The following is a 10,232-nucleotide window of genomic DNA, read 5'->3' on the forward strand; positions in this document are numbered from 1 at the left end:
AAGAGAAGCTGGAGACAATGAGGATTCAGGCATGTAGATATACTTGGTCTAGAATACTGGGACGTATCTTGATTTGGAAGTTATTAAGAAACTATTTTAACTTGTGAATCAAATTTTTTCATTGGCCTTCTAAACGTATAAGGACCCCTCTCAAATATCCTCTAAGTGTGTTAGTTGCTCAGTTGTGTTTGATTCTTTGCAACCCCATGGACTCTAGCCCACCAGGCTCCTCTGTCCATGGAATTCTCCAGGCAAGAATACTAGAGTGGGTAACTATTCCCTTCTCCTTCTTCCTGACCCAGGGAACAAACTTGGTCTCCTGCATTGCAGGCAGGTTGTTTACCATATGAGCCACCAGGGAAGCCCAATCATCCTCTAACCTACCAACAATGGCCTACCATCATTGACACCAACTGGGAAAAATGAAACTCTTTTTTTCCCCACTAACTCATATTCTACCCTTCTCGTAAGAAAAAGAAAAAAAATAATAACTCTCTTTATGAGAAAACAAGCTGTTTGCCAAAAAATACTCTACTGCATTGATTATAATAGTGAACCTGGAAAAAATCTTCATATCCAATAATAAGGCAGTGATTAAGTAAATTGTGGCACATAACCTACACAAAGTATTGTGCAAAGACCAAAAATTATAATGGAAACTACAGTAGTATGGAAATGCTTATTTAATAATTATACATTAAGTAGCTACTGTATCCCAGGACTCTCCTAGACAGTGGAAATAAAGGAACACCACGAATAGCTTGCAGGGTAGTAAGGGAATCAGACATAAACAAAGCATTTTAGGAAGAAAGTGAGACAGAAAGGAAGGGGGCAGGGCACGAACATTAAAAGAATGACACAACCATTAAGAACAGGATACAACAAAAACCAGTTAGAACATACAAGGCCCAAGATGGTAAAAGGTTTGACTCCCAGCAGACCCTGAGCCTCATTATACACTCATTGTAATATATTAGCATATGCTAAATGGAATGCCCACAGATTCCATGACAGTTCCAAGGTTGACCTTGAAAGGCCAAAAAGTGGGTGGTGCCCCAAACCCCAGAAATCCCCACCCCTTCTCCAAAGTAGTTAGAATACTCCTCCCACTCTTTACTTTAGCCTATGAAGTTATCCAGTCTGTAAAAACTAACCACCCGCTCATCTCAGGGTCCTCTCATCTTTTGAGATGGGCTGCAATCTGTCTATGGAATATGTACCTCCCAGGGCCACTCTCGCCTCCTGAGACGGCCCACATTCTGTTCCTAGAGTGTGTATCTCTCTAAATAAACCAACTTTTACTTTACTATGGCTTTGCTTTTGAATTCTTTCCTGTGCAAAGCCAAGGATCTTCACTCAGTAAGGTCTGTGAAGTAGATATCTCTGGGGTAATTAGCTTCTTCCTGGTAGAGAAGGGAGTGGGGAACACCTTTACAAATTTATGTCTTTTAGGCAAATAGGAAGAGGGCACAGGGCTTTTCTTGTATCTATTTCTTCTCAATTTCCTTCGGCTCTAAATAATCCTTATGTCAAAATGGCATATTTTGAGGTGGCATATTCTGGCATATTTTGAGGCTTCCCTGGTGGCTCAGACGGTAAAGTGTCTGCCTACAATGCAGGAGACCCGGGTTCGATCCCTGGGTTGGGAAGATCCTCTCGAGAAGGAAATGGCAACCCACTCCAGTATTCTTGCCTGGAAAATCCCATGGATGTAGGAGCGTGGTAGGCTACAGTCCATGGGGTTGCAGAGAGTTGGACGCAACTAAGCGACTTCACTTTCACTTTATTCTGCTACCTTTCACTTAGCAGAGAACAAGTATCAGTCAGGGAAACAAAAGCACATTAAGAATTCCAATAGAGAAAATTTAATACCAGAAATTAGTCAGTCAGGTCTTGGAGAACTGAAAATGCAAAAAGGGAACACTGAGGTTTCATAGAGACAAAAACTTCAGGAAGCAGCTACCACCTCCTAGGTCTGAGCAAACCAAGGGAAGAGATCAGGGTTATTAGAATTTAGAAGCTGAATGAAATACTATGCACAGGTGGGACCCAGACCTTGGAGGAGGAAATATGGCTGGCTGGTGCTGGTGTTTCTGAGGAAAGTAGGATGAAGCTGGTTCTTCTAGGGATGGAAACAACTGCTGTTGTCAAAATAAGGGTCACTGCTGGGTGACTTTACAGAAACAGCAAGCAAATAGGAAGGAACTAGTCCCTTCAACTTCCTCATGCCTTCCCATCTCCTGGTCTTCCTTTAGTGCCCCCTATTGACAGAAACCAAAAGGAATTCTGATGGCTAAAAAGGAAGCTGGCTTGCATAGCTCCAACCTGAGAAAGGTGGGTTTGGCACTGACAGAAAATAGCTTAATCTCCAGTTTAGGAGTATATCATAAAATGAGGAGGCAGGCTTAAAAGGAAGGTATTTCAGGCAAAAGGAAACCACATATACAAAGGCATGATGCCATCAAAGTGCTCTGTGCTCTTGGGAATTACAAGTATGAAATCAGTTGTAGCTTGAATGCAAAATGCATTGATAAAATACCAGGCAGAGCAACTGGAATGATAGAAAGGGGTCCTTTGTTCTGAAGGGCAGGGAATCCTATGCTAAGAAGCAAAGGAAAATATTATTTTTAATATCTCTTGAATTTTTCAGTAGTTTACGTTTTTTTCACCCTCATTGCCATTAAGAGTATACCTTGAATCTAAGGCTTATTGTCCTAGGAAAGGAGGAGTATTTGATACAGCAGAGAACAAAGAGATCACTGCCTAGATTTTTGAATTTCAAAATAGTTTTTTAATTACCTAGGGAGATAAAGGTCTGTCTAGTCAAAGCTATGGTTTTTCCAGTAGTAATGTACAGATGAGAGAGCTGGACCATAAAGAAAGCTGAGCAAAGAGAATTGATGCTTTTGAATTGGTGTTGGAGAAGATTCTTGAGTGTCCCTTGGACTACAAGGAGATGAAACCAGTCCTAAAGGAAGTAAGTCCTGAATATTCATTGGAAGGACTGATGCTGAAGCTGAAATTACAATACTTTGGCCACCTGATGTGAAGAACTGACTCACTGGAAAACTGTGATGCTGGGCAAGATTGAAGGCAGGAGGAGAAGGGGACAACAGAAAATGAGATGGTTGGATGGCATCACTGTCTCAATGGACATGAGTTTGAGCAAGCTCTGGGAGTTGGTGATGGACAGGGAAGCCTGGCGTGCTGTAGTCCATTGGGTTGCAAAGAGTTGGACATGACTGAGTGACTGAACTAACTGAGGGAGATAAAATAGCCTGAGGGTAAGATCTTTTGATTTGCAAAAATTTGGCTTTTTGTAATAGAAAATATTGACTCTGTGACTCCATGGACTGTAGCCCACCAGGCTCCCCTGTTGGCAGAATTCTCCAGGCAAGTATGCTGAAGTGGGTTGCCATTTTCTTCTCTAAGGGATCTTCCTGACCCGGAGATTGAACCTAGGTCTTCTGCATTGCAGGGATATTCTTTACCAGTTGCGCCACTGGGGAAGCACACAAAAGGCTATGAAGAGCCAATAAACCATAGTTTATTCTAAGAAGCCATAGAGCAGGAATACACTGGATAGGATATAAAGCAAGTTCCTATTCCACAGAATGAAAGTCTTCTGCAGCTGAGGGAGGAACCAACCACAAATTCAGATTCAGATTCCAGTGTTCAGTATTCCTTCCTTGCCCCTCACCCCTGGGTCAGACCTGGGCAGGGCAGGGCAGGGCATGTGTGTGTGTGTGTGAACTTCTTGAAGACCCTTGGTGACAAATCACAGAACAAAATGTTTATTCCTCAGTTCCTCAGTTGCACCTATTCAAACTGTCTGCTCCTCAGAGAAGCCCTGTGTTGACGTGGGTCTGTGATGATAACTTAAGTTGGGTTTTGGATAGTGTTATCACCAAACACTGACTCAAAGGACATGAATTTGAGCAAACTCTGGGAAATAGTGGAGGACAGAGGAGCCTGGCATGCTACAAAGAGTCACATGTCTTAGTGACTGAACAACAAGAACAAATCACCAAAAAATACGATGCATTATTTATTTTTTTGATTTTGAGTGTTATAAAAAATAGTATCATTCTGTATGTATGGACCTTGATTCTTCCATATTGTTTGATGTAGCTGCAGTTCATTCTTAAATGTAAAACATTTACACTTAAACATAATGCATTATGAGAATGTTCTATAATTTATTAATCCATTTTCTGGTCAGTACATGTTTGTGTTGTTTCTCATTTGTACTGTTATGAAGAGTGAGGTAATGAACAAGCCATTGATTTCATTAGGATATTATCAGGGATGGAATTGTTCAGCTATGTGATTATTCAATTTTATAAAATAATGTTAATAGTTTTTCAAGTTGGTTTTACCAATTTGAATTCTCAGAAGGATTTTTAAGAGTTTCGGATTACTGCATCCTTTCCAACACCTGGTATTGCTTGACTTCCTAATTTTGTCAATTCAGCAGATGTAAAGTATTATCTCATTATCATATTAATTTGCATTTTTAAATTTATTAAAAAGGCTGGACATCTTTCCTGTCTAAAATATAGGAGACCTGGGTTCGATCCCTGGGTCTGGAATATCCCCGGGAGAAGGGAATGGCAACCCACTTCAGTATTTTTGCCTGGAGAATTCCATGGGCAGAGGAACCTGGTGGGCTACAGGTGGCAAAGAGTTGGACACGACTGATGGACTAACACTTGTCTTTCCATATGTCAGTTTGTCATTAAAGATTACTATGAAATTTTTTTATATGTTGTTTGCTTTTTCTGCCAAGTCACATGTCTTTTGATATTCATTGGTAGGAGATCTTGAGATATCCTGGATTCTAATCCATTGTGGTTGTAGTTGTTGCAAACATCCCCTATTCTACTTTGTGATTTGAGTTTTCACTTTGGGATCCTCCCAACCCAGGAATTGAACCCAGGTCTCCTGCATTGCAGGCAGATTCTTATACTGTTTGAGCCACCAGGGAAACTATGCAATGCCATGCATGTCTGTTTATCAATGTTCCATAACCATTTTAGATTTTTAACAAGTCTTGGAATCTTATATGAAAAAATCCCCACGGATCTTTAACAGTAATTTGGCTATTCTTGGCCCTTTGCTTTTCTATATACATTTTAGAATTAATTTGCCAATTTTTAAGAAATATTCTATTTAGATATTTACTGCAATTTCATTACATTTATTCAATCACAACCACTCCATTCTAGCTTTAATCTCTAGTACTCCACTAACACTGATCTTGTCAAAATCACCAGAAGTCTCCACATTGCCAAATCAAACGGATTTGTCTTCATTCTCACTTTACTTGACCTATTAACTGCATTCATAGGAACTCTTTCCTTTTTAAATCAGTTTGTGCTCTGGACTTCAGAAACATCACATTGTCCTGGTTTTCTTCCTAAACCACTGAGCTAATCTCAGTTTTTATAGCTGGCTCTTTCTCCTCTGCCTGAATTATAAAAGTTGGACTGTTGCAGGGTCTAATTTTCAATTCTCTCTCCTTCATTTTCTTCTGGTTCCATGGCTTTAAATGTTACTATCTGCTGATGTCTCCCAGCTATGTAATTGACCTAAGCTTCAGACTTGTGTATCCAATTGCACAACTGACATTTCCAGTTGAACTCCAAATAGGCATTACAAACTAAATGTACATTAAAAAAAAAAGAACTCGAGTTCTGTCCTAAATATGTTTCTTTCTCAGTCTAAGTATATACTCCCATCATATACCCAATTGCTTAACCCAAAAAACTGAGATCTCAATCATTCTAGGTTCTCCCTTTCCCTCGTTCTCTGCATCTAATCCATTGGCAAGTTTGTAGATGCTACTTCCAAAATATACCCTGAATCCATCTACTCTACTCCATTTCCACTGCCATCATTTGAGTCTAAGCCACCGTCCTCTCTTGGTTTGACTACTGTGATTGCATAGACTACTAATGGGTCTATCTCATGCTCTTGCCTCACCATAATTCACTCTCCACTAAACAATCAGAGTAGCCTAAGAGTAACGACAGAACATGTGCTACCTTTGGTTAAAATCTTCCAAAGGCTTCTTGTTGCACTTAGAATAAAATCTTAAGCTCCTTACCATGGCCTACAGGCCCTACTAAGCTGACTCCTGCCTATCTCCTGGGCCTCTGCTGACAAATCTCATTCCCGTTGGCCACCTTTTGTTTCCTCAAATATGTTAAGCCGGCTCCCGTGCTAAGGTTTTGCATGTGTTCCTTCAGATGCCTTCAGCTCGTTTGGATGGCTTATATTAATACTTCCTTTAACATTCTTCTATCAGTTCAAATATCCTCAGAGGGGACTTCCCTGAACCCAAAAGGTCTGGAATTACTTCGTTTATTTATTTATTTACTTATTTATTCCCAACTAGAATTAAGTTCTTTGAGGACTGGAGCCTTAGGCTATCTTGTTCATAACCATATCCGGCACCTGGAACAGTGCTAGGCACATAGGAAATGTTCAACAAATATTTACTGAATGGATAAAAATTTCTCCCAGAGGATAAGGAAAGAGGACGATGACTGAGGCTTATTAAGCATCTTAGTTTTGTTTTTTCCCAACCACTTGGTATAGAAAGAAACAAAGCAAAATAAAAACAACTAATGTGTTAGGGAATAAGTGTTAATGGTATTTCCTTCCTTCTAATATTGTTGTTATGCTATTTGGGTAATAAATTCAAATTAGTAGAGCAAATTAACTTCTTTGAATTTACATATTCTCATAATGAAATGGATAATAGTCAGCTTAGGAAAACAATTTATATTTATGACTTTGGAAGAAGAAGTGAAACCTGTAAGAAGGTGTTCACCTTTACTAACAATCTAATTTATGTCCAAAATACTGAACCTAACATTTGTTTCAAAATCTTAAATAGTACCTTATTGTTAAGAATGTAACTCATATTTTTCATATCTAGTCTATTTTAGAAAAGGAGAGGTTTTAAACAACTCTCAATATATTATTTTTCTCTCAGCTTTAATTATTGTCTCAGTAAAATTTTAGTCAGATGTATAACTATAAGTGTACTATGACTAATATAATATTTTGTTTAATAGATAGACCACACTGGAATAGTCAGTAAATGATAACAAACAGGTATTTGTATTTTTTACTTATTTTACAAATCCATACAAATCCATCATAAAGCTTAGTATGTGCCCGGCACTTTTCTAAGGATTCTGAAATATGTACATGTTTAATTAAATTCTTATAAACACCCTTCAATCAGGTACTATTATCATCCTCACATTATATATGTGGAAACTGATATACAGAGAGGTTAAGCAGCATTCCCAAGGCTCACATAACTAGTAGGAAATGCAAAAGCTGGGATTAAAATCCAGGCTATTCTTGGTACTGGGTATTTACTACAACGCAATGTAATAGTGACTGAGAGTTGGTTAAGTAAATAAAAATATGTTTTCTTTGTCCAGCTGAAATAATTTTGTGTTGAATATCTGCTTGTTCTGAATACAAGAAGAGCTAGTAAGACAGGCAAATTGCTTAAGTTTCATTTACCACACATGGCATTCTGAAAGAAATCACTATTGTTTCTATGGTCAGGGTCACTACGGAGTACACTGTGACTTGTGCAATGTACAACTCCAGAGGGCACTACCCACATAGGTTCTATGTGAGTGGCACCCCTTAGACCTGTTCAAGGTATAACCATCCATGGTGGAACTGCCAGTGGTCTAAAGAGTTATTGGCAATCTCAGAGTATAACTTCCAAGCAGGAGACCCTTCTCTCTACATAATCCAGTTTTAGTTTTACATTCATCAAAATTTATTACTGATACAGTATATTAAAATGCCACTCTGTGTACTGGATAATTGTCATGTCTCTTCCATTTTCAACTTAACAGAAATAAGAAAAGCTTAAGTGTCTCCATATATGGTACACGAGAGAAACCCTTTTCTTTTTTTTCTCTATGAAATGTTAGGATTTTAAATGCCTTTCCTGGTAATTTTGGAAATAGTAACAAATCTAAGCCAAGATTTCGTGAAAGGCCAAATCCATTTCATAGTCCGTTTGCCTTTAGATACTTCTGATAACATCTTATTAAATCCTTAGTCTAGTCAACTGGCAATCATCTAGTGGGGTACTCTTGGCCCACTGAACTTGACTCTAAAAAGTGGGTATTGTCATTGCCAGAATGGGCAGAGCTGGAGGAGTCATGGGTACATGGGGTCTGAGTGGTTGTCTGGCCTAATTTTTCCCTAGATGAAGAACCTGAAGCCTGGAAAGTTGATAGTAGTCCAAGTGTACACAGCTGGTTGGTGGCAGGAATAAGACTTGAATCTGAGATTCTAAACTCTTACTTTTTGGCCTTTTTCTGTTACATCTCACTATATTCTGTATCTTGTAGAAAACACAGATGTTATTTTGTATAAATACTTCAAACCACTATGTTCCAGCTTTGCTATTTGCCCTTGTCCACATTCACTGGTACAATCAGTACAGTTCTTTGAGCATTAAATATGATCCATCCCATTATTAAGAAAGGAAAATCCATTACTAGTTCAAAAATATAGACTGGTGGTTTACTGGCCAGGTGTCAGGGCTCCACCATCAATCGTGTGAATTAAGTGGTCAGTTAACTTCTATGGGCTTCTTCCAACTATGAAAAGAGAGGGCTGGAAAAGTGGCCTGCCATGTCCTTTCCAGCTCTTACACTTTGTGTTCCTGTGAACTACCATTGTGATTCTCAACCATTCTGTTCTTAAGGTGCATTTGGAATATATAGCACTCTCTTTAGGTCTTAATTAAATGAGGCCATGTTTTTTAGTAGCCTAGTGTTTTCCTACCTTATTTTTCACATGTCGCTTAGCACCTTACACTTACTTAGTACTTTACACCATGTATACAGTGACCTCTCATTCTGTGGTGCCTAGCCTAGTCTTTGTTTTTGTTTTGGTTGGGAAAGAATTGTTGCTAAAAGGAGATGAGAAGGAAATCTCCCAGGTAGAGTCTTTAGCATGCCAGGGACCTGCCAAGGGTTGCCATGCTCAGGAGGTCAAGACTAGTTAAACCAGGGCTTGTTGCCTGGTCCACAGGGAACTCATGAGGGGGCCTAGTTTGAGAACTCAGCTCAAAGTAAATGCTCAGAACTAGACAGTAACCAATGGACCCAAACATATCCTCTCTTGGAGTCTTTGAATGGAGACAAAAAGTAGGCTACGGGCAGGAGAGAACAGGAGAGACCCAGAGGGATGTGATTCAAATCTCAAAACAAGCATTGAGATAGTAGAAACCATGAAGTGGGGAAAAGTGAGTCAGAAAGAAAGAGAAATAAATGAAGATAGACAGTAGCTGAGTCACAATAGTGGACTCACTAGAGCAAGGATAAATAAGCCTGAGGCAATGATCAGATGACCAGAGTTTTTGTATCATGAGGGTGTCAGAAGCTCTTGCTGTGCACTGTACTACATTCTGGTTCTCTGTGAGACCTGGTCAGCTAAAAGTTGCTTTTTTATAGCTCCAAAGTGCCCCATCTATTGTTCTAGTAATTTCCATCTCCTGAAGTATCCCAAGTAGGCCTCTGCATCTTGCCACTTGAAAAAGCCTAAATAACATGGTGTCTTTGTCAAATCCACACCCCAGGCTCTTGGAGTGCCTGCAGGCTGCTTTGTGCCCTCATGCAGGCAGCTCTCCGGAGAGTCTGCTGAATCAAGCTTTGAGATGTATGGAACTACTTTGGGAGTGATCAAGTCCAAGTTACGCTGGTGAAAGAGTAGTTCTGTACAAGGATCAAGGTGTGTTCAAAGTTATCTGATAAGTTATGGGCTGGAGCAGAGTGGAGCCTTGTGAGCAAAGGAAGGAAGACTGGTTTATGTAGCAAGATTACCAGGAAGGGCCCCTCCCCCAAATATTCTGCCTCCAGTTTGCGACACTGCCTGAAATTTCACACTGAAAGATTAACTTCTTCTGATGGAAGTCAAAATCTCTCCAAATACTTACTTATAAAGTACTTATATTCAGAGATAGGATTAATACTTGAAGTTGTTACCAGCCTTTCTTTCACATCTCAGTGTGCATTCATTCAGCAAGCCCAATCCTTGCAGTTTATTCTCTTAAGGGGCTGAAGAAATTGGAGTTCTGATGGTGTCGGGTCATGGGAGGTAGGGAGGGGACACTTTCAGAGCATGATACACTACTGAAGGAAATTATACCAGACAAAATAAACTCTGGCTAATGTTGG

General features: G+C 39.5%; 1 non-coding gene across 1 annotated transcript; it reads left to right on the forward strand.

Annotated features, from left to right (window-relative positions):
- Window positions 1-1,577: 1,577 nt before the first annotated feature.
- On the forward strand, window positions 1,578-1,649 carry TRNAC-ACA (transfer RNA cysteine (anticodon ACA)). The gene has a single exon. It is a non-coding gene; the product is annotated as a tRNA-Cys (tRNA).
- Window positions 1,650-10,232: the final 8,583 nt, after the last annotated feature.

This window comes from Giraffa tippelskirchi, chromosome 2 (assembly GCF_054371585.1).
Source record: "Giraffa tippelskirchi isolate mGirTip1 chromosome 2, T2T-mGirTip1v1.2.pri, whole genome shotgun sequence".
NCBI classification, from domain to species: domain Eukaryota; kingdom Metazoa; phylum Chordata; class Mammalia; order Artiodactyla; family Giraffidae; genus Giraffa; species Giraffa tippelskirchi.